The sequence below is a fragment of the Hypanus sabinus genome, unplaced genomic scaffold (genome assembly GCF_030144855.1).
Source record: "Hypanus sabinus isolate sHypSab1 unplaced genomic scaffold, sHypSab1.hap1 scaffold_902, whole genome shotgun sequence".
Classification (NCBI taxonomy): domain Eukaryota; kingdom Metazoa; phylum Chordata; class Chondrichthyes; order Myliobatiformes; family Dasyatidae; genus Hypanus; species Hypanus sabinus.
Genome location: NW_026781755.1, coordinates 141264 through 166069, shown reverse-complemented (window position 1 = coordinate 166069; position 24806 = coordinate 141264). Strand labels below are relative to the sequence as shown.

Sequence of the window (24806 nt, the reverse complement as noted above, 5' to 3'; positions counted from 1 at the left end):
TTTCCGGTCTTTGTTCAAGCGGATCGGCATCGGGAGGGGTTCCTCGCCCCCAGGGTGGGGAGCCGGGAACGAATGGTTCTCTGCGGGGCGAAACCTACGATTTTCTATTGGTGAGTGTTGAAGCCGGTCGCGAGTGGCGTAGGGGATCTGATGTTGGGCAGTGAGTCCATTTAACTGTTCCGAACTCAAACAAGAGAAACCTGCAGATGCTGGAAATGCGAGCAACGCTCACAAAATGCTGGAGGAACTCAGCAGGCCGGGCAGCATCTCGGAAAAGAGTACAGTCGACGTTCCCGGCCGAAAACCTTCGGCAGGACTGGAGAATAAAAGGTGGGGGTGGGGAAGAGAGAGAGAAACACAAGGTGATCGGTGAAACCTGAAAGGGGAGGGGATGAACTTTCCCGAACTGGCGGCCTCGCCTCGCTTCCTTCACAGAATCTGCCGGGGTCAGTCCGGGTTGTGAGACCTTCACACCGAACCGTCTGAGATGAACCGCCGCTCAGCCCCTGTTGTTCTGGTCCTGTTAGCAGGATGAAGTAAAACATGTTTCCATATTGACACTGACGGAGATTTTGTATAATTTGTGTTCCGTGTGTTATCTGAATGTACTTGCCTGTGATTCTGCTATAAGTCAGTGTTTCTCTGTACCTGTACCTTCCCGTACTTGTGCACTGGGCAGTAAGTGTCGGGGCTTTGGAGAGGGCGCAGAAGAGGTTTACCAGGACACTGCCTGGAATAGAGGGCCTGAACTACAACGGGAGGGTTAGGGTTAGGCCACATCTGGAGTGTTTTATACAGTTGTGGTCGCTATCATTCTCTGAAGGATATCGGGGCTTTGGAGCGGGTGCAGAAGAGGTTTACCAGGACACTGCCTGGAATAGAGGGCCTGAGCTACAACGGGAGGGTTAGGGTTAGGCCACATCTGGAGTGGTTTATACAGTTGTGGTCGCTATCATTCTCTGAAGGATATCGGGGCTTTGGAGAGGGCGCAGAAGAGGTTTACCAGGACACTGCCTGGAATAGAGGGCCTGAACTATAACGGGAGGGTTAGGGTTAGGCCACATCTGGAGTGTTTTATACAGTTGTGGTCGCTATCATTCTCTGAAGGATATCGGGGCTTTGGAGCGGGCGCAGAAGAGGTTTACCAGGACACTGCCTGGAATAGAGGGCCTGAGCTACAACGGGAGGCTGGACAACCTTATGTTGTTTACTCTGGAGCCGTGCCGGCTGGGGTGAGACTGAATAGACGTTTAGAAGATTACCAAAGGATTAGAAACAGTGTCTCAGAAAGGCAGCGTCCAGTATTAAGGAACTCCAGCACCGAGGGCATGCCCTTTTCTCAACGTTACTATCAGAGAGGGAGTTAAAGAAGCCTGAAGGCACACACTCAGTGATACAGGAACAGTTTCTTCCCCTCTGCCATCGGATAGCCAAATGGACATTGAGCCCTTGAACACGACCTCACTTTTAAAATATATAGTATTTCTGCTTTTTGCACAATTTTTAATTTATTCATAGAATAATAGAAACTTACAGCACAGTACAGGCCCTTCAGCCCACAAAGTCGTGCTGACATGTCACTACCTTAGAAAATACTATGGTTACCCATAGCCCTTTATTTTTCTAAGTTAGTTTTTTCTCCAGTGCCGCCAGGTTCCTATCCAAAAATCTTTGAAAAGACCCTATCATGCCCACCTCCATAACCGTTGCAGGCAGCCCATTACACCACTCTCCACCACTCTCTGACTAAAAAAACTCACCCCTGATATCTCCTCTCTATGTACTCCCCAGCACCTTAACCCTATTCCCTCTTGTGTAACCAATTCAGCCCTGGGAAAAAGCCTCTGACTATCCACATGATCAATGCCTCTCATAAACTTGTATACCTCTATCAGGTCACCTCTCATCCTCCGTCACTCCAAGAGAAAAGGCCGAGTTCACTCAACCTATTCTCATAATGTATGCTCCCCAATCCAGGCAACATCCTTGTAACTCTCCTCTGTACCCGTTCTAAGGTTTCCACATTCTTCCTGTAGTGAGGTGACCAGAATTGAGCACAGTGGAGTGTGACCAGGGTCCAATATAGCTGCAACAAAATCTCTCGGCTCCTAAACTCAATCCCACGATTAATAAAGGTCAATGCACCATATGTCTTCTTAACCACAGAGTCAACCTGCATAGCAGATTTGAATGTCCTATGGACTCGGACCCCAAGATCCCTCTGATCCTCCACACTGTGAAGAGTCTTCCCATTAATGCTATATTCTGCTATCATGTTTGACCTAATAAGTTGAACTACTTCAAACTTATCCGGGTTGAACTCCATTTGTGACTTCTCAGCCCAGTTTGGCATCCTTTCGGTGTCCAGCTGTAACCTCTGACCGCCCTCCACACTATCCACAACACCTCCAACCTTTGTGTCATCAGCAAATTTATGAACACATCCCTTCACTTCCTCATCCAAGTCATTTATAACAATTACAGTGAGCAATGGTCCCAGATATACATATACTGTAATTTTAATTATTTTATTTTGTTTTATTTTTCTTCTATATTATGTATTGCATTGAAATGCTGCTGCAAAGTTAACATAGTTTACACAACATGACAGTGATAATAAACCTGATTATGAATCTGTGTGGACAGATGATATATTTTTCCTGAGAGTTCAAATATCTAATACACTTATGGGGAGACGAAATGTAAATGGCAAGTTTGTCTCTTTCCACAGAATGGTTGGTAGCTGGACTCTCTGCCTGGGGGGGGGGCGGGGAGACCCCAACAGTCACGTGATCCTGTTTGCCCCTCCCATTTATCCACAGATGTAACTAACTCTTCGCGCATGCTCACTGTCTCCGGTTGGGTGGTGTTTTCCTTTCTGCTCAGTGCTGAAGCGGATCGTCTGTGGGATTGGGAAAGGGTCCTCCCCTCCTGGGTCAGGAAGCCAGGGATCAGATCACAGTCTGCGGGCCGAAGATATCGTTTTCCCATCAGTGAGTATTGAGACCGATCCCGAGTGGGGAGATCCAACGTTAGCCATGAGTGCTGAACTGAGGGCCAATTACTCATTTATTTTCCAAATATCTGGGCTCTTCAAAAATATGTAGATGTCACTTAATCTGTATTGAACGATCCAAACCAGGAGCCCAGGCTGTTTATTACCACAGAGTTGAAATGGGAGACCCACCAACAGGACACATGAGCCTGTTTAACACTGATCTACCTCGCCCTCTGGTTTGTGACTCAAGATCATGTGGTGTGCGGTCAGAGTCCCCGGATGTGAGGTGATGCTTCCTCCATGTTGTGTTGGGGAACCTGATGTTGGCCACTGAGTCCCGTTAACTTCCCCCAGCTTGTCTCATTTCCTGAGCCTCCTCGCATTTGTCTTTGAGCTTTATGGCTGGTGTCTTCTCCCGGACTGGGGTGGGTGAGGAAAGAGAATGTCCCAGGCAGTGGGAATCTTTGATTTCACTACCTGCTTTCCTGTGGGACTGAGAAGTCTAGTGTGAGAATGGTTTCTGTGTTGTGCTGATCTGGATCCAAAGGTCTTTGCTGTTCCTCGCAGTCATGGGCAGAGCATTTACCATGAAAAGCATGAAGTGTCTGAACTTTCTAAGATGTGTTGAGAAAAATTTGGTGAGGGTTCAAAGTATATATGGCAAAGTTCTTGTTGTTTGTTCTAACTTTGTCATTTTAAGATCCTTTATACAGTAGTGTGTACTATTAATTCAGTATCTGTGTATTGCTGGAGAACCTTAATTGATCGTCCTTGATTTCTTCTCCCCCTCATTCTATCTGCTCATTCCCTACCCATCTTGTTCAGTCTCTCTCCCACCAACTTCAGTGACATGCATCAACTATCTGGGTCTAACTTGGTCCACCCTGTATCACACCTCTTCAATGATATATATCGGCAATCTTTCTTGTCTTCATTGTGAGGTATTCTTTTACACTGAGTTATTTCCAGAATCAGTTCTTGTCAGCTGGAAAACCAGAGGGTCATCAGGTACCAGTTCTGTTGTGCATTGGTGTGGAGTCCTATTTTGTGAACTGTGACTGCCTGACACACTTCATCATATTACAGTCAGCAAAGAGTACTGGGAGAGTTGGTGCTTGGGCTCTAGTCCTGTGATCAGCATTCCAGGCAAATGGAACTGCTGGTGTTTTGGCTTTGACTTTGCTTAGTGCTTCTACAGATGAGGCTGGATGGATGTCCTTCTTCGAGCAGCTGGACATTGGTTGTGGGGAAATCCCGGATTGCACTACCCTGTGTGAGATGGGAGGACAATGTGTGAGACTCTCCGGGTCGATGAGTGGCAGATTAAGCTGTGTGACTCTGTGAGGTTGGGTCCTGGGATATCAGTTTTTGATCCAGGGAAAGTGGACCCGGGGATTGAGCTGCTTGGGCTTGTGAGGTGTTGATCGAGTATTTCTGGTCTGGGATAAGATGTTTGTTTCTGGAGTTCCTTTGGAAGCAATGACTGCTAATCAGAGGAGAGGATGTTCCCATTCCATCCTCACAGGGAGAGGTTGTGAGTAAATGGGCTGTTCCGTGTTTACAACAGTAGAAATAGACCCTGAGTTTGGTGTTCAAACAGTGCTTCGAAATCCCCCCCTCACTGTCATCTGTCTGTCACTCGGTGGAAATCAGGCAGAATCCCAAGTTGCTGGAGATCTGCAATAAAAACTGAAAATGCTTGGTCATTCTGACAAAACATTATTACCCTGAATTGTAAAGTTTGTTCCTCTCCCAAAGCTGTTCCTTACCTGCTGAGAATTTCTGATAATTCTAGTTTCTTTTCATTACATTTACCTTGGAATGGTTTATATTTCCTGAAATTAACCTGGAAATGGAAATGGCTCATTCTGTGCTAGTAGAAAAATAAAGAAATCTCAACTTACCCTGTAAATTATCCTGGTATCAATTTATCTCTTATTCCTGGAAATGTGTTCAGTACAATTGCTGCTAACATGGTTTACAAAAATAATCTCAGGAATAATCGATGTTATGTATGAGGAGCGTTTGGTGTTTCTGGACCTGTGCTCAATGGAGCTCAGAGGGACGGTGGGAGTGGTGGAGTGATGTATGGTTAAGTAAACCTACTGAATGCTGAAAAGCCTGGACACAGTGGACACGGAGAGGATGTTTCCATTAGACGGGGAGTCTGTGATCTGACAGCACAGTCTCAGAACAAAGATGCTCCCCTTTAAAACTGAGATGAGAAGAATTTTTTGGTTAAAGGATGTCTGATCTGTGGAATTTGTTGCCGCAGAGGTTGGTTGAGGCTGCCATTGGGTATATTTGTGGCAGAAATTAATATATTCATGATTGGTGCATAGCTCAGGATTGCAGGAGGAAGGCAGGAATATGGTGTTGGAATAAAAATCAGCCATGGTTAAATGGTGGGGCAGACCAGATGGATCAAATCACCTAATTCTGTTCCTGACTGTATGATGGCTCCTGCTTATCCCATATCGTTTTGTGATGTGTGAGGGACAATAGAAGGTTGTTCACTGAGATCATTATATCTGCCTTCAACATTTAAATTTCAGTGAGTTTTGTTCTTAGTAACATTCAGCAGAAATGTTTGGTTCTCCTTTTTAATGTTAACATACTTCATTATCTCTCTGGTTAAAGTTAGACCTGCGGTGAGAAGTTTATTTGAAGAAAAACCCCAACTGGAAGCAAACCACAGCTGAAGACGAGGGAACAGCAACAAGTGAATTGGCCCGAGGACTGAGAACAGCAACTGGAGAGACCAACTTTGCATCAAGAGACTCGGATTTCCCAGTGATTCAGTCAGGAGAAAGTTTGGTGAGTCTCATTTACTCAAAAACATGTACTTTGGACATTACATACCTGTACAAGGGAAGGTAGGAAATAGCTGGAGTGAAACTGAATGTGCCCAGAAGAACCAGTTATGCTTCTGTCAGACCCAGTTGCAATCAGTCCCGGTCTGGTAATGTGCTTCCAGCAGCCCAGCCCTTTAAAACCACTCCCATTCAGTGGAAGTCGAATCTGGATAAAGTCACTCAGAGACCGTACGGTACAAACTCTTTGTTCCAAGCGCCAGGGGCTTACTCAGTTAGTCACTCAGACAGGAACAGACTGTGAATGCTCCCACCCTATCCACCAATTCCCCTTACACATTAGATGTATCTGTCCAGATACTCCCCCACACAAGACCGGATGGAGCCAAAGTTATTTACTGTGACAGCCCCTAAAGACAAATTACAAAATAGTCATAATGGCTTACACACACAGAACAGACTGATGCTGTCCTATCTCTACACATGAGTGCACAAGGAGATAAGCATCCTGAAACCGTAGCTCGCTACCCTCAAAAAGAAATATGGCTCAGCATGGCTTAGTACATCTGTTGATCATCAGGAGTTTCTTTCAGAAAAACAGGCTGTTATAGTTTAACGAAGTGTTAACCCTTTTACATACTTTATCATTCCCTTCTTTAGATCATTACATGATCAACAAAGCAGTAACTTTTTTACAGAGAAAGCAACTGAGTACAGCTTTGACTTCTCAGTGGGGAAAAACAACATACATCAGTAATTATAACAATGATATGTACAACTTTTAGGAAATAGGATTAGGACTTTGCCCCACATATTACCTTACAGGCCTTTGAAGATCACCATTTCAACCCTTCGGTGAACCCGTGTAAATCCTGCCCTACTTTCTTGATGCTGTCAATCTCCTTTGCAGTGTGCTTGGAGAGGGATGTAACGTTAGTAGACTCATCAGGGATATAGGTGCTGCATTCTGTGTCAATAATAGCACAGGTTCCCCCTTTCTCAGCTGGGATAAAATCTAAAGTCGTACGATTCTGTACGACTGTTTGCCAGATTGCAATCATTTCAATGGATGTTTCTGTTGGGCCTGTGTTTCTGTCACAGGGCCCCTGCAGCATTGTGGCCAGCTCCTGAAGTTCTTATAGCCAAATTGATTATCTCTCATGAATTTTTGGCTACGCTATAGGAGAGAAAAACCATCATCAAAAATCGCTCAGTTATTCCTCTCGGCTGCTGGGCTCGTGCAGATATGGCCAGGATGCATGTTTCCCAGCGTAGGAAGTTCCGCTTGGTGGGGCCCTGAGACACCATCCCTCAAAACACTGACAGCCACGGTCATCACAGACTGGACCACAGTTCCTCACTCTCTTCCCCGGGTGTTATTTGAAAAAGCCCAGGCAGATAGTTCCTCACTCTAGTTGAGCAGGATTACTGACATTTGAATCATACTTTTACCATACCGAGGAATTTCAGCACAAACCCAGCAGGCCCCTGGTTCTACCTGCTTGGCATAGGTGTGACAGAGAGACAGAAAGGTGTTAACATGGGGGCCCCCGGGTGCTGGGGTGAGCCCTCTTAAAGACATAAACACGAGCAGCACTGTTACGTACCCAATTGGTTTAAATGAACCAGCAGCTATAGACCACACCTGGAGTCTGGTTTTGATGTTAAAACCACTCTCTTTATTCGTATCTACTTATAATATAACAAATTAAGCAAAATAATCAAAAGTTAAAAAGTGTTATGAGTACACATACGTGTAAATATAACTCCCAAACCTTTGAGCTCAGGGAATACCAAGCTTAAAGTCTTAAGATGGTGAACTATGAAAGTTCAGTTCAGCCATGGAATAAATGACAGGTTAACAGTCGCTGTAGGTTCTATCCGTCGTCGTTCTAAATCTACATACAAATTATCACCAGAAGCAGCTTATCACAGGCGTACTGTCTTCAGAAGGAACTACCACACAAGCAAGGGTTGACACACAGGTAGATTCCACAAGGTACTCCCAATCCAGATCCAACACACAAAGTATTACCGACAGTGATTTCCACAGAATATCCCTTCTCACAAGTGGTTACCACATAACACACCCGAATCCGGCTAAGGGTTAACAAAAGTGGTAGCCGCGAGATACTCCAACAACATCCCCATATGGATTATACGAATTATCACCAACAGTGATTGGTCACAGGGGTACTCTCTTCAAGTGAATTACCACACCCAGGCAAGGGTCAGCACAAGTGGTCTTCACAGGATACTCCCAAACCAACAGATCCACTCCTATGGATCAAAGTGACAATCACACATTCAGTACACGCTGGATCAATAGTCAACCCACCTTGTGGGCATAGGAGAGTCCAAACAGTGGCCTTTGGCCACTAGGCCCTTTGTTTCGAACCTTCCATCTTCTTTCTTTCTCTCTGCCTGACTGTGTTTGTGACTGTCCTTGCTTAAATAAAACAAACTGTGAGCTATATAAACACAAGTGTAAACATGCTGCATAGTCAAATAGTTCTGCCCCCCTCTCTCTCTTAGTAAGAATCAAACAGGAGAATATTAGTTTCCTTCGGGGTTGATCGGGATTCGAAAGTTGGGTCCCAAAAATATGTCGAAGCTCGTCACATTCGATTTCGGTCATTGTCAGGCCAATCCATATTATTTGTATTAATAATGTTGGCTAACTTAGTTGGTAAGCATTGGAGCAGTAAGTCATTAATAATGGGTATTTGTCCCCCCAGTTTAAAGGCTTGGTCTCCTGTGAAACTGCCGTAGCAGGCCACAAGTCACATCCACCCATTCACACTACACTTTTAGCAGCTCCCAACCTTTGGCATTCCTTCTGCAGTACATACCTCTATCCCATTCCATTATTCCTCCAACTTGCTGATAATATACTGTTCCACTTTAAACGTATGTCATATCTGGAGCTTTTTCCAGTTAGCCGAGGATTTCCTTCCACGCCGCTGTGCGGTGTTGGGAAATCATGTACAAGGCAAGTTACAGCAGTAGTTTGCCATTGCCTTCTGCTGGGTGAGTTGTTTTGTTTAAGAGATCACCAGCTCTAACCCAGCACGGATGAAAGTGTGCAAGGGAGTCAGCTGGATTCGAACTCGAGACCTCTCGCCTCAAAGTCCAATTCTGAAGCCAGTAGGCCATCAGTGGCATAGCTGGCAAACTTCCATTTTACATCTGCCTTTTCCTTCCATTTCCTTTTCAACGATTTCCACTTCTTTCCTCAGTTCTTTTTCCATATCAGATTTACTGCTTGTTCTCATGACGTAATAACCCAGGCTCCCCCCCCCCCCCCCCCCCCCGTCCGAGGCCACATTTTGTTCCCCAATTTCTTACTCAGTGCTGCACTGAACATTTGAAAATCATTTTCCTCGTCCGGAAAACTCTCACACAAAGTTGTGTAGGGCTGCTCCTGGCACACTCGTATCAATCGACTGCAATTAACCGATTATCTCTAAGTAATTTATCAGGCACAAAGCCTCCAGCTCAATTAACAATCAGATAAATTTACCCAGCAGGCACCTCCTGCTCAATTGATGAATTTACCTGACATGTCTGCTTCCTGCCCACTTAGTAAAGTTTACCCAGTACCGCCTCCTGGCCACTTAGTAAACTTTATCCAATACTGCCTCCTGCCCACCTGGTAAAATTTTTGCCTACCTTATACTAGTCTCCCAACAGATTTTTTTCCCGATCCTGTCAAGGTATGTGATCAGCCTTGGGCAAGGCACCATACATCCAAAGGAACTAACAGTGAGCGACAAATTTAAAATACCTATTGGGCTCCCGGTCAGTCCCCACAGTCCCCAGAGTGGTTCAGCTGCTTACTCAGCCCATCTTCTCAGTGCTCTGTAGATAGAGATCCTGATCATGATGCCAAATGTTAAAGCTGAATCTGAATAAAACTCGAGATACAAGCTTCTTATCGACACCACAGTTTATTGCACATTCTCCTGCAGGAGTTTGAGCCCCAGTTGTCACAGGGAAGGCACGTAAGCACTGCCACTATCTGACAAGTCGACTGACTTAGGTTACAGCCGTGTATTTATACACAGTACACCCCATGCATCACTATTTCAAGATGTTATTTGAACTGGTATGCCCACCAAGTGTGTTGCTGCAAATCTTAATTACTTAGATAACAGAGTTTGTTATATTGAGGTTTTAATTATGGATGGATGTACTGTCCACTTATTCCCTTTGCAAAGCCCTGACTTAATTACAAACAGATGTTCATTCCTGTCCTTATCAGTGAGTCCTCCGCCCCTTACTCAAATGAGGGTAGAATGTATAATGGTATCAACTAACAACGGTACAGTATACAATGTTATCAGCTCTCAGTGTGTCTCTCTGCAAGCCACAGAGAACTGGCAATGAGCCTGCCTTAGCTAACCACTGAAGACAGTGTTTACTTCGGTTCAAATATTCATATTCAGTCCCAATTATTCTTTTAGCCAGAGATTACATAGGTTACATAGGTTTTTTTTTTATATATCCTCAATTCCTCAGGAGCGTTCAGGGAAAATATTTATGTCCAATATAGAAACTGGTGTTACCTGTGTGTATTGAAGAATGAATTGGGAGAAATTGTTATGGGAAACAGGGAAATGGCAACAGAATTTAATGCGTACTTTAGATCTATCTTCACCAGGGAGGACACAAGCAATCTCCCAGATGTATGGATGGGCCATGGTCATAAGATATCAGAGGAATATCAGAGGGGACAGATTGACATTAGGAAAGAAACTGTGATGAGTAGACTGGTAGGACTGAAGGTTAATAAATCCCTGAGTCCAGATGGTCTGCATCCGAGGGTTCTAAGAGAGGTGGCTCAGGAAATTGAGGATGCATTGGTAATCATTTTCCAATGTTCCTTAGATTCAGGATCAGTTCCTGAAGATTGGAGAGTGGCTAATGTTATCCCACTTTTCAAGAAGGGAGGGAAAGAGAAAACGGAGAACTATCGCACTGTTAGCCCAACGTCAGTCGTGGGGAAGATGTTTGAGTCCATTATTAAGGACGAAATAGTGCACATCTTGATGGCAGTAATAGGATTAGGCTGAGCCAGCATGGATTTACCAAGGGCAAATCATGCTTGACTAATCTGTTGGAGTTTTTTGAGGGTGTAACAAGGATGTTAGATGAGGGTAAGCCAGTGGATGTTGTGTACCTAGATTTTCAGAAGGCATTCGATAAGGTGCCACATAGGAGATTGGTGAGTGAAATCAGAGCTCATGGCATTGGGGGCAGGGTTTCAACATGGATAGAAAACTGGTTGGCAGATAGAAAGCAAAGGGTAGCAGTGAATGGGTGTTTCTCGGACTGGCTGGAGGTGACTAGTGGGGTACCACAGGGCTCTGTATTGGGACCACAGCTCTTTACGATTTATGTCAACGATTTAGATGAGGGCATGGAAAACTATATCAGCAAGTTTGCTGATGATACTAAACTGGGCGGCAGTGTGACATGCGAAGAGGACGTTAGGAGAATACAGGGAGACTTGGATAGGCTGTGTGAGTGGGCAGATACTTGGCAGATGTCATTCAATGCGAACAAATGTGAAGTTATCCACATTGGAAGCAGGAACAAGAGGGCAGAGTATTGTCTGAACGGTGTAGAGTTAGGTAAAGGAGAAATGCAAAGAGACCTAGGAGTCCTAGTTCGTCAGTCAATGAAGGTGAATGAGAAAGTGCAACAGACAGTGAAGAGGGCAAATGGAATGTTGGCCTTTATTACAAGGGGAATTGAGTACAAGAGCAAGGATGTCCTTTTGCATTTGTACATGGCCCTGGTGAGACCACACCTGGAATATTGTGTACAGTTTTGGCCTCCAGGTTTAAGGAAGGACATTCTGGCAATTGAGGAAGTGCAGCGTAGATTCACTAGGTTGATTCCTGGGATGGCAGGGCTGTCTTACACAGAGAGATTGGAGAGATTGGGCTTGTACACGCTGGAATTGAGGAGATTGAGAGGGGATCTGATTGAAACATATAAGATTATTAAGGGATTGGACAAGATAGAGGCAGGAAATATGTTCCAGATGCTGGGACAGTCCAGTACCAGAGGGCATGGTTTGAGAATTAGGGGTAGGTCATTTAGGACAGAGTTAAGGAAAAACTTCTTCTCCCAGAGAGTTGTGGGGGTCTGGAATGCACTGCCTCAAAAGATGGTGGAGGCCAATTCTCTGGATGCTTTCAAGAAGGAGCTAGATAGATATCTGATGGATAGGGGAATCAAGGGATATGGGGACAAGGCAGGGACTGGGTATTGATAGTGAAAGATCAGCCATGATCTCAGAATGGCGGTGCAGACTTGAGGGGCCGAATGGTCTACTTCTGCACCTATTGTCTATTGTGACAATGCAAGAGGTGCTGGAGAATTTGCAAGTGGAAAGACTTGGAGTAATCTTTGCAAACCTGACTTTTTAAAGCATAATTTAGCAAGCAAACCACATATGAACAATGTGCAAAAGCTCTGGTGAGATGATTCTTCATTACTCATTACAGGCCTGCTACATAGTTTGTGTGAGAGTGCAGATGAATTCCATCAAACCCGGGGGATATCAAAGTATTTATCGACAGTGATTTGCTCGCTGTGAAAATGATTACCTCTCTGTATAAAATTCACTGTGCACATATCACTGGGCAAAAAAATGCACGGTACATGATTTATGTGCACACTGGTCATTACAAATTAGGGGGGACATTGTGGGAAAGTGGGGAGACCTCCAGTGTCCCTTATGCCCCCACCTACAAGGTGTGCATCCAGCTGCAGCTTGTAACCCTGCACCTTAAGGAGTTGGAACTGGAAATGGATGAATTCCGGATCATCCAGGAGTTGGAGCAGGAGGTAGATATGACATGAAGAAAGGTGAGTTACACACAAGGTGCAGGACACAGAAAACTGGGCGAGAGTCAGGAAGCGGAATAAAGTTAAATAGCCATCACAGAGAACTCTTGTTGTTATCCCACACAACAACAGGTGGAACACTTTAGAAACTGTTGGGGTGGGGAGGATAGATTACCTGACAGAGAAAAGTCAAAGGGGTGATAGTGAATTCATTAGTTAGGGGAACAGAACAGGAGGGGACTGATATCCTCGTGGTAAGGCTTGCTAGTGCTAGTGTGGGTGGAGAGTGTGGTGGTTAAAATAAGTTGCTGGGGAAATGGGAGCCAGAATGACAGAACAGATAGTGGAGAGGGTGAATTGAATTGAATTGACTTCACAATGTACACTAGAAAGGCCACTCGGCCCATCTGGCTCCGGCAGTGTTTCTGTTCCATATCAGTATATCAAAATCTACCCCTGCCGTTCCTCTCTCACTCTCGCTGAGATGACAGGCTGCAACTAGTTACCACTCCGTGGGATAGGAGATTTCTCTTTAATTTCATAGAATCATAGAAATCTACGACACATTACAGACGCTTTGGCCCGCAATGTTCTGCCGACTATGTAACTTACTCTAGAAATTGCTTAGAATTACCCTCCCGCATAGCTCCATGTATTTATTAAAAGGCCCTATTGTATCCGCCTCTACCACCGTCGCTGGCGGTGCATTCCACACACACACCACTCTTTGCTTAAAAATCGTAGCTCTGACATCTCCTCTGTACCTACTTCCAAGCAGATTAAACCTATTCCCCCTTGTGTTAGCCGTTTCTGCCCTGGGAAAAAGCCTCTGGCTATCCACACGACCAATGCCTCTCATCATCTTATACACCTGCATGAATTTCCTGCATGATTTTCTCCAGGCTGAACAAGAGGATGAGCTCACGGTGGTTGTGACGTTGTTCAGGGCTCCGGACGAAGTTGGTTAAACTCCTTCTTCCCCGCTCTTTTCAATGTTTTGGGTCATTTTCAAGAATTTTAAAGGACTGTGCCTCAGACAGCTGGGTTGTTGCAATTGTTACGTACCAGCAGCAACAGATCACTCATGGAGTCTGGTTTCGATGGTAAAAACACTCTCTTCATTAGTATCTACTCCAAATCTAAAAGATTGAATGAAAAATACAGCAATTAACTGTGTTATGCGTATATATAGCTCCTAAACTATCAACCTTGGGATACAATGCTAAAAGTCTTCAGATGGTAAATTGGAAAAGTTCAGTAATCCACGGAATAAGTGAGTGAGAGGAGAGATTTGTAAATCCTCACGAAAACGTAGAGAGAAGGCAATTACGAAGAATTCCACACACATTCCACGCTGGGTAAACGAGAAAACAGTCGCCGAAGATCTTATCCGTCGATTAGTTCCGAAATCCACTTAGAAAGATCACCAGGTGACAGTGACAGTGACAGGAATATCGTCAAGTGGTTACCACAGAACACCCTGATTCCAGGCAAGGCCCAACAAAAGTGATACCACAGGACACTCCAACAAATCCACACATATGGATTATACGAAGTGACATCCAGACATCCGTTGTGCACTGCGTGCCGATGATCAACCCAATCTTTTGGGCGTAGCAGTGACAAGCTGAAGTCTCTCTCACTCTCACTCTCTTCCTCTCCCTCTCGCTCTCTCCCTCACTTTCTCTCTCCCCCCTCCCTCTCCTCCCTCTCTCCCCTCCCCTCTGTCTCTCTGTCTCTGCTGCAGCGCGTTTGTGAAGTCACAGCCGCGCCTCCCTCAGGCACTTAAAGCGACACTCACTCCGCTGTATCTGTCAGTTCACCAGCGCTTGAATGCCGCCGATCCTTGAATGTGGAGGCGGAGATGCTGGAGAAGACAGCGCCCCACTCGCTACAAGGAGAGCTCGAACACGTGTCCATGTCCGTGATCTGATTGGATACATCGCCATGACGTTCAGAGCACTGTGACGTCTTCACTGGCTCTCATTTTGGAACGGATTCAGTCGGGCATCGCAGATACACCAACAGCTTCCCACTGGGAAGCGGCTGTTCACCTGCTCCGTGTGTGCGAAGAGACTCATTCAGTTAACCCACCTTGTGATGCTCCGGTGAGTTCACAGTAAATAGAGGCCACATTTCTGTCCGGAGTGAGCAAAGAGTTTTACTCACTCATCCCAGCTGCTGCAACACCAGCAAATTCACATCAGGGAGGAAGTTCAAATCAGCTCCGTGTGAAAGGTTTAACCATCACGGTGACTGAAGGCAGCTGCAGGTTCATGAGGGACTGTTACTGTCAGATTCTGCAGTTCTTGCGGCTGCTCATCGCACCCAGGACTGAACCCTGGTCACTTAGCATTGGAGGAGTCTGTTCTGCTGATGTTAGCCTTAAACTAGACTGGCGTTTAATATTGTGGATCTGTGACAGATAAATCACTTCTGTATCAAATTCCGTTTCTCACTAGAGAAGTCCCTGCCGATGTTTCTGTTCCATATCAGAATATCAAAATCTACCCCGGCCATTCCCTTCTCACTCACCCTGAAATGACAGGTTGCAACTAGTCACTACTCTGTGGGAGGAAGGATTTCCACTGAATTTCATAGAATCATAGAAATCTGTAGCACATTACAGATACGTTTAGCCCACATGGTTGTGCCGACCATGCAACATACTCTAGAAACTGCCTAGTATTACCATACCGCATAGCCACCAATTTTCCTAAGCTCTGCGTACCTATCTAAGAGCCTCTTAAAAGACCCTATTGTATCCGCCTCAACTACCGTCGCTGGCAGTGCATTCCACACACACACCGCTCTTTGCTTAAACAAAACTTAGCTCTGACATCTCCTCTGTACCTACTTCTAAGTAGCTTAAACCTATTCCCCCGCGTGTTAGCCATTTCAGCCCTGGGGAAAGCCTCTGTCTATCCACACGACCAATGCCTCTCATGACCTTATACACCTGCATGATTTTCTCCGGTTTGAATAAGACGATAAACCCACTGTGATTTTGACGTTCTCTCCCCCCTCTCCATTCTCCATTCCTCCCCTCCCCCTCTCCCCTTCACCTCCTCCCCCCTCCCCTCCTCCTCTATCTCTCCCCTTCTCCCCTCCTCCCCTCCTGTCCTCCACCTCTCCTCCCCTCCCCTTCTCTCTCTCCCTCCGTTGGTGTTTCACGTCACAGACCCACCTCACTCAGGCAATTAAAGGGACACTCACAGTAAACGAACCTGCGGTCTCCTAACACAATGCACCTCTAAAGTCTGACAGCAGATTAGCGAGTGAATCTTCGATGGTGTAGAGTCAGAAACCAAAGAGCTGCCAGATTGAGTCAGACTTTAGGGCTGCAAAGAGGAGGAAGAGGAATCAGACCAGCAGGATGTGGCAGCAAAAGAAAGATTAGAAACATTTGGAAACTGGTTGATCGAAAAAAAAGGTGGTTAATTTCTGCAAAATACTGGTGGCAATCAACAGTCAGGCAGCAATTGTGGAGAGGCATAAAAAGGCAACGTTTAGACCGAGCCCCTTCAGCATGCCTAGCCTGTGTACTCCGCTGCCTAGTTGCTGCTTGAACTGCAGAGTTCCTCCAGCATTTTGTATGTGTGCGTCTCTGTATTCCCAGCAACTGCAGAATCTCCTGTGTTTTATAACTGCATTTTACTTAGATACACATTGATATTGAGTATATTGCTTATGGAAACCGCTTTCTGCGTTAAAACAGCTGCAGATTTTTCTATACACACGAAAAAAATGAGGTATGGACTTTGAACCGGTGCTTGCAGAAATGTTTAATGGCATCGTGATTACCCATAGGGCCATGCGTTAAGAATTCTGCCGGCGCTGAAGCGTCGATGAAATGCGCAGGCGTCAGGCTGAGGACGTCCCCGAGTATCACGCATGCGCGCAGTACACAGAAGGCCTTGAAAATGTCGGCTACAGGTAAGAGCGATTCTCCGTGTTTTTATCTTAAACACCGACTTCAGAGCGATTCCTGTGAAATCCGGACACCGTGGGCAGCAATCCCGGGACAGTCCTGCCCTCTTCCCTCTCTCTCAGCCCCACGATCCGTACACGGGCCTCGGGGAGCTTCCGGCTGATGCGGGAATGGGAACCGATGGATTCTCAGACAGAGCTGAGCTCCAGCTATCTAAATGCAAGGATTAGGAACTCGGAGAAAGGGAACAAAATCTTTTACATCAGCAGTTGAGAAAATCACCTTTGTTCTACCTCCCATCACAAAGAAGAGGAAATCTGCAGATGCTGGAAATCCAAGCAACACACACAAAATGCCGGAGGAATTCAGCAATAGTACTCTTTTCCATAGATGCTGCCCGGCCTGCTGAGTTCCTCAGCATTTTGTGTGTGTGTTGTTTGTTCCACCTCCTTTTGTTCTGAACTTTTCTACAGGCGAGAACATGTTTTGACCCATTCGCTCTGGGTACATGATTATATCAGACACCTTTGCCCTGGGCAACAAGTAACTTTCACGTCAGAAATGTGCCAGACTCCAGTGAGACAGACTACTGCCCTTCCCTTCATATTCATTGTCATTGCCATCACAGAGTTCATCACCGTCTGTCATCTGGAGAGGGTTCAGGGGAAATATTTATGTACAACACAGAAACTGGTGTAAAAAAAATACACGGTACATGATTTATGTGCACACTTGTCATTACAAATTAGAGGGGACGTTGGTGGGAAGGAGGGGAGACTTCCAGTGTCCCTGATGCCCTCACCTACAAGATGTGCATCCAACTGCAGCTTGTAACCCGGCACTTTAAGGAGTTGGAACTGGAAATGGTTGAATTCTAGATTATCCAGGAGTTGGAGGGGGTGATAGATATGACAGGAAGAGAGGTGAGTTACACACAAGGTACAGGACACAGGGAACTGGGTGACAGTCAGGAAGGGAAATTAGGTTAAATAGCATCACAAAGTACTCTTGTGGCCATCCCACACAACAACAGGTGGAATACTTTAGAAAGTATTAGGGGGGATTACCTGGCAGAGGAAAGTCAAAGGAGTGATAGGGGATTCATTAGTTAGGGGAACAGAACAGGAAGGGGACTAATATCCTAGTGGTACGGCTGCGAGAGCAAGTGTGGTGGAGGGGGGTGCTGATGTGGTTAAAATGAATTGTAGGGGGAATGGGAGCTAGAATGACAGGACAGATAGTGGAGAGGGTGAATTGAATTGAATTGACTTTCTTACATACATCCTTCATGTAAATGAGGAGTAGAAGTCTTTATGTTACATCTCCATCTAAATGTGTGGTGTAATTTATAGTAATTTATAATAAATAGTTTGTGCATAGAACAGTCAGTATAACATAGATATGCAATTGTATCAGCATGAATTAATCAGTCTGATAGCCTGATAGAAGATGATGTCCCGGAGCCTGTTGGTCTTTTTGCTGTGGTACCGTTTCCTGGATGGTAGCAGCAGGAACAGTTAGTGGTTGTGGTGAATTGGGTCCCCAATATCTTTTGGGCCCTTTTTCCGCACCTGTCTCTGTAAATGTCCTGAATAGTGGGAAGTTCACATCTACAGATGAACTGGGCTGTCTGCACCACTCTCTGCATGTTCCTGAGATTAGGGGAAGTACAGTTCCCATACCAGGCAGTGATGCAGCCAGTCAGGATGCTCTGTAGAAAGTCCTTAGGATTTCGCCCCATCCTGAACTTCTTCAGCCATCTGAGGTGAAAGAGGTGCTGCTGTGCTCTTTTCACAACACAGCCGGTATGTACAGACTATCTGAGATGCCTGGTGACGTTTATGCTGAGGAACTTAAAGCTGTTCACCTTCTCAACCCCAGATCCATTGATGTCAAGAGGGGTTAGAGTGTCTCCATTCCTCCTGTCATCCACAACCGGCTCCTTTGTTTTTGTGACAATGAGGGGGAGTTTGTTTTCTTGACACCAGTCAGATGTTGTTCAGACCTCAGACAGAATCAGCAATCAAATGGTTGAGCATGGTGCGATGAATGTGCTGAGCTGTGTATATCACAATGCAAGAAGCATCGGAGGAAAGCCAGATGAGCTCAGGACAGGGAATTATGATATTGTGGCCGTTATTGGGGCTTGTTTACACACAACAGTCTGAGAGATTTAGAGATATTTGCAGAGAGATTGCAGACCATGCCAAGAAAAAAGGTTGTTCCAGTAAGTGATTTTAACTTTCCATATATTGACTGGGACTCCCATACTGTAAAAGGATTAGATGGGGTAAAGTTTGACAAATGTGCCCTTAATCAGTACGTAGAATTCCTGATGTAGAAGTGTGCAATAAGCTGTTAGGAAATGATCCAGGGTGGTGACAAAATTTGTGATCATAATGCCATGAGATTCAAAGTAAATATGGAAAAAGAGAGGTCTGGACCACGGATTGAGATTCTAAATTGGAGAAAGGTCAATTTTGATGGTATCAGAAAGGATCTGACAAGTGTGGTTTGGGACAGGTTGTTTCCTGGCAAAGGAGTACCTGTAAGTGAGAGGCCTTCAGATGTGAATTTTTGAGGATGTAGAGTTTGTATGTGCCTGCCAAAATGAAAGTTGAAAGGTAACTGGACCAGGGAACCTTGCTTTTGAAGAGAAATTGAAGCCTCGTATATTTTGTTCCTCTAAATGCCTCAGATTTTTAGGTGCTACCGAGACCTATTAATGACAACAAATCATGATTCCGCACACTGAGCTCATCTGACCTTTTTTGTTGTCTTCTTTTGGTTTCTCAAAGCTTCCGAATAGTTTTTGTTCTTTTGTTTGCCTGCTCTTTTAGACATTTCTGTTGGCTTTGGCTTCTCATTTTAGCCACAGTTGTGTCCTCCTGTCTTTCTATTGCTTCCAATTCTGTGGAATCACTCAGGTCCCGAATTGCTCCAGAAACTCCAGCCACTGCTGCTCAATTGTCACTCCTACCCTTTCCCTTCCAAGCAAGTTTGGCCAGCTTCTCTGTCATAGAAACACAGAGAAGTTCAGTGAAGAAACAGGCTCTTAGGCCCAGCTAGTCAATGCCAAAAAAGCATTTAAACTTGCAGTGCGATCTGGACCAGCTGGCAAAATGGTTTGAGAAATGGAAAATGGAATATAATGCAGACAAGTGTGAGTTGTTGCACTTTGGTATGAACTTTATTCCTTGGAATGTAGAAGATTGAGGGGAGATTTGATTGTGATAGAGGGGCAGAGATAGTGTAAATGCAAGTTGGCTTTCTCCACTGAGATTGGGTGGGACTACAACCAGAGGCCTTGGGTTAAGGGTGAAAGTTAAAATGTTAAGGGTAACATGAGGGGAAACTTCTTCACACAGATAGTCATCTGGGTGCAGAATGAGCAGCCAGCACAAGTGGTGCATGCGAGCTCAATTTCAACATTTAAGAGGTTTGTATAGGTACCTGGATGGTAGGGGTATGGGAGAGGGCAGATTAAATAGTTCAACACAGACTAGATGGCCCAAAGTGCCTGTTTCTGTGTTGCAATTTTCTATTACTGTGACAATAATACAAAAATTCAGTCTACGTCCTTCTAACAGCTGTGCGGACCAACCATTCATATCAGCAGGAATTTTTTTATTTGGCGTTAAAACTGTGGCACTTAAGTTAATAATACATAAAAGAAAATCCTAGATGCAAATCCAGAACAACTATTTACGTGAGACTGTTTCAGTTACTTTGGGGCCAGGCACCCATGCTGCTCGGCAGGAACAGGGAATAATACCAATGGAGAGAGTCAAACTGAGCCAAAGCTCAAGTTGGAGACGGCAGAAATGCCCCATTCTTATAGAGACAGGAAGAGCATCAGGGAATTGATGGTCATTCCAGATACCAGCACTCTGCCCAGTCAGGAGATGATTTCTTTGTCCAACTTGGGTTGAACCTCACTGTAACAGTGTGATACCAGATCAAACCTTGGCAACTCAAGTAATCTCATCGGAAATGTTGTCCTACACCCATTGATGGATTTTGTAAATCTTTTTACAGGTTAAAAACGGGAAGGAATTCGTCTCCAGGAAGCTCAAACATGGCACGACTATTTTGTTGTCTCTCTCTGGATAGTTAAGAAGTGGAACATGGGATCCTATCGACCATCCTTCCTGCTCAGACTGTGGGGAGGGATTCACTCGGTCATCTGACCAACTGGCAACCCATCATTTTACACAGGAGAAAGGCCTTTCACCTGATCAGACAGTGGGAATGGATTCACTCGGTTATCACAATTGAAGGTACATCAGCAAGTTCACACTGGGCAAGGCCATTCACCTGTTCTGTCTGTGAGAAAGGCTTCAGTTGGTCTTCCCACCTGTGGACACACCAGTCAGTTCACACCACACTGGGCGGAGGCTGGTCATCTGTTGAATTTCTGGGAAAGGATTCACTCAGTCATCTGACCTAATGGCTCACCAGCAAGTTCGCACAATGGAGCAGCCGTTCATCTGCTTGGTCTGTGAGAAGAGATTCACTCACTCTTCCACCCTATGGAAACACCAGCGAGTTCACACTGGGGAGAGGCCGTTCACCTGCTCAGTCTGTGGGAAGAGATTCACTCAGTTATCCAGCCTACAGAGACATCAGCGAGTTCACACTGGGGAGAAGCCGTTCACCTGCTCAGTCTGTGGGAAGGGATTCTCTGATCCATCCAACCTGCAGAGTCATCAGCGAGTTCACACTGGGGAGAAGCTGTTCACCTGTTCAGAATGTGGGAAGAGATTTACTCAGTCATCTCAACTACACAGTCATCAGCGAGTTCACACTGGGGAAAGGCCGTTCATTTGCTCAGTCTGTGGGAAGAGATTCACTCATTCATCCACCCTACAGAGACACCAGCGAGTTCACACTGGGGAGAAGCCGTTCATCTGCTCAGAATGTGGGAAGGAATTTACTCAGTCATCCCAACTACACAGTCATCAGCGAGTTCACACTGGGGAGAAGCCTTTCACCTGCTCAGTCTGTGGGAAGGGATTCACTGATCCATCCAACCCACAGAATCATCAGCGAGTTCACACTGGGGAGAAGCCGTTCAGCTGTTCAGAATGTGGGAAGAGATTTACTCAGTCATCCCAACTACAGAGTCATCAGCGAGTTCACACTGGAGAGAGGCCGTTCACCTGCTCAGTCTGTGGGAAGAGATTCACTCAGTTATCCAGCCTACAGAGTCACCACCGAGTTCACACTGGGGAGAAACCGTTCACCTGCTCAGTCTGTGGGAAGAGATTCTCTGAGTTATCCCAAGTACAGAGTCATCAGCGAGTTCACACTGGAGAGAGGCCGTTCACCTGCTCAGTCTGTGGGAAGAGATTCACTCAGTTATCCAGCCTACAGAGTCACCACCGAGTTCACACTGGGGAGAAACCGTTCACCTGCTCAGTCTGTGGGAAGAGATTCTCTGAGTTATCCCAAGTACAGAGTCATCTGCGAGTTCACACTGGGGAGAGGCCGTTCACCTGCTCAGACTGTGGGAGCAGATTCACTCAGTTATCCAGCCTACAGAGACATCATCGAGTTCACACTGGGGAGAAGCCATTCACCTGCTCAGTCTGTGGGAAGGGATTCACTGATCCATCCAACCTACAGAGTCATCAGCGAGTTCACACTGGGGAGAAGCCGTTCGCCTGTTCAGAATGTGGGAAGAGATTTACTCAGTCATCCCAACTACAGAGACATCAGCGTGTTCACACTGGGGAGAGGCCGTTCAGCTGCTCAGTCTGTGGGAAGAGATTCACTCTGTCATGCAACCTACAGAGACATCAGCGAGTTCACACTGGGGAGAAGCTATTCACCTGCTCAGTCTGTGGGAAGGGATTCACTCACTCATCCAACCTACAGAGTCATCAGCGAGTTCACACTGGGGAGAAGCCGTTCACCTGTTCAGAGTGTGGGAAGAGATTCACTCATTCATCCACACTGCAGAGGCACCAGCGAGTTCACACTGGGGAGTAGCCGTTCGTCTGCTCAGAATGTGGGAAGGGATTCACTCATTCATCCCAACTACACAGTCATGAGCAAGTTCACATTGGGGAGAAGCCATTCACCTGCTCAGTCTGTGGGAATGGATTCACTCTGTCATCCCAACTACAGAGACACCAGCGAGTTCACACTGGGGAGAAGCTATTCACCTGCTCAGTCTGTGGGAAGAGATTCACTCAGTCATCCCACCTACAGAGTCACCAGCGAGTTCACACTGAGATGAAGCCGTTCACCTGTTCAGAATGTGGGAAGAGATTCACTCAATCTTCCACCATGCTGAGACACCAGCGTGTTCACACCACTGAGAAGCCATTCCTCTGCTCAGAATGTGGGAAGAGATACATTCGCTCTTCCACCCTACAGAGACATCCGCGAGTTCATACTGGGTAGATGCAGTTTACCTGTTGAGAATGTGGGAAGGGATTCACTCACTCATCCCAACTACTGGCACACCAGTCAATTCACAATGGGGAGTGGCCGTTGTTATGAATCCCTTTGTTTCATTTGCTGTGGACTGTTATTTTGAGAGAAGGTGAATAAGTCTGACTTGCAGCTTGTTTACATCACTCGCAGCTTGTTGAGCTTTAACTCTGGACACAGACACCCAGAGTCAGACGGAGACAAAGGAGGAAAAATGGAAGGATCGAAACAAGGGAACTAGTGGCCAAGGGTCACTGTTTGGAATTTTCCTATGCCCAGAAGGGTGGGTTAATTATCGATTCAGCTTACATCAAATGTGTGGTTGTTACCTTGTTTGAGCTATAGGAGTGGATCTGATTTGGGATATCCTGTGAAGACCACTGATGTGTTAACCCTTGCCTGCGCATGGTGTGGTAATTCATTTGAAGACGATACCCCTTGTGACAAGTCACGTTGGGTGATAATTAGTATGTGGATTTGGAAGGATGACAGATAAAATCTACAGTGACTGTTCTCTCGTTTTACCACCATGGAACCTGTGGAATTTGACATAATTGCCTTCTCTCAACATTTACCCTGGATTACAAATATCTCTCTCATCACCTATTCTGTGGATGAACTGAACTTTCATAATTTACCATCTCAAGACTCCAAGCCTTGTTTCTCCCGAGCTCAATAGTTTGGGAGATTTATTTACACACATATATATACATAACACTATTAACTTCTGTTTATCTTGTTTAAGTTACTATTGTTATGAAGGATGAACAGCTGTGATGGGCAGAAGGGTGCAGGGTTGCCCATGTCCCCCTCCCCTGGGAGAATTACAAACCGTTACTGTTGCCAGGCAGCTAATGACAGAGAAAGAGATGGAACAAAAACATACTGGGACTGGATAAGGGAGAGATAACACAGGGAGGAAGAGACTTGTTGTTCCACTATATTATGACTCCTGTAAGACTTATGGCTCCGGAGAGGGCTGTTTTCTTGGTACCATTCTGTTCATTAAAATTCCTCAGTGGACAGCCAGAGTGGGCTGGTTTGATAGGCTGAGCCATTCAAAACTGATTGACACCTGAGACCCCATGAGTAGGGATAAAACTGAAGTCTGGGGAGACACCCCTCAGACACACCAAGAGACACACTAGTGAGCACTGCTTAAGTGTTGGAACCCACGAGAAAGTGTGGGGCATCGGAGACCTAACAAAGGATCGGTCAATTTTAACTCACAGTGTTTATAGCGAGGCCGGTGGGGGCTTGTGTGTGGGTCCACCCTTATCTGGGTGACGAGTCCACCATAGAACGGTCTAGCTAAAGGACAGAGCAGTCATACCTGAATGGCCAACACATCAATGGATCAAGATCGTAAAGGAAGGTTTGACTGGCTGTCACTGTTTGCTCGCTCTCTCTCTCTCTCTCTCTCTCTCTCTCTCTCCCCAACAATTACAACACATCGACCAACAACTACCTCAGCTTGTATGAACTGAACTGAACTTTATATTCACATATGACAATTCATTATCCCCTAGACATCAATAGAGCTTGTTTATTATTGATTATTATTATACCCACGTGTATACGTGTATTATCTGTATATTTTACTAATAAACACGGTTTTGATAATAGTACCAGACTGCAATGGATACTTCTATCTTTGCTGATAAGACACCCAGTTATGGGGTACATAACAAATTGGGGCCTCGTCTCGAGATTTGATACCAAATTGGGGGGGGCAGTGAATCGGGCTGTAAGTAACCAGACG

General features: G+C 45.6%; 1 protein-coding gene and 1 pseudogene across 1 annotated transcript in view; one reads left to right on the top strand and one right to left on the bottom strand.

Annotated features, from left to right (window-relative positions):
- Positions 1-24806, bottom strand: part of LOC132390452 (zinc finger protein 271-like) — a gene marked incomplete at its 5' end in the record, with an annotated part of 135808 nt that overhangs the window by 13840 nt on the left and 97162 nt on the right. The gene's annotated exons all lie outside the window — the stretch shown is intronic.
- Positions 18-23146, top strand: LOC132390450 (gastrula zinc finger protein XlCGF26.1-like; annotated as a pseudogene).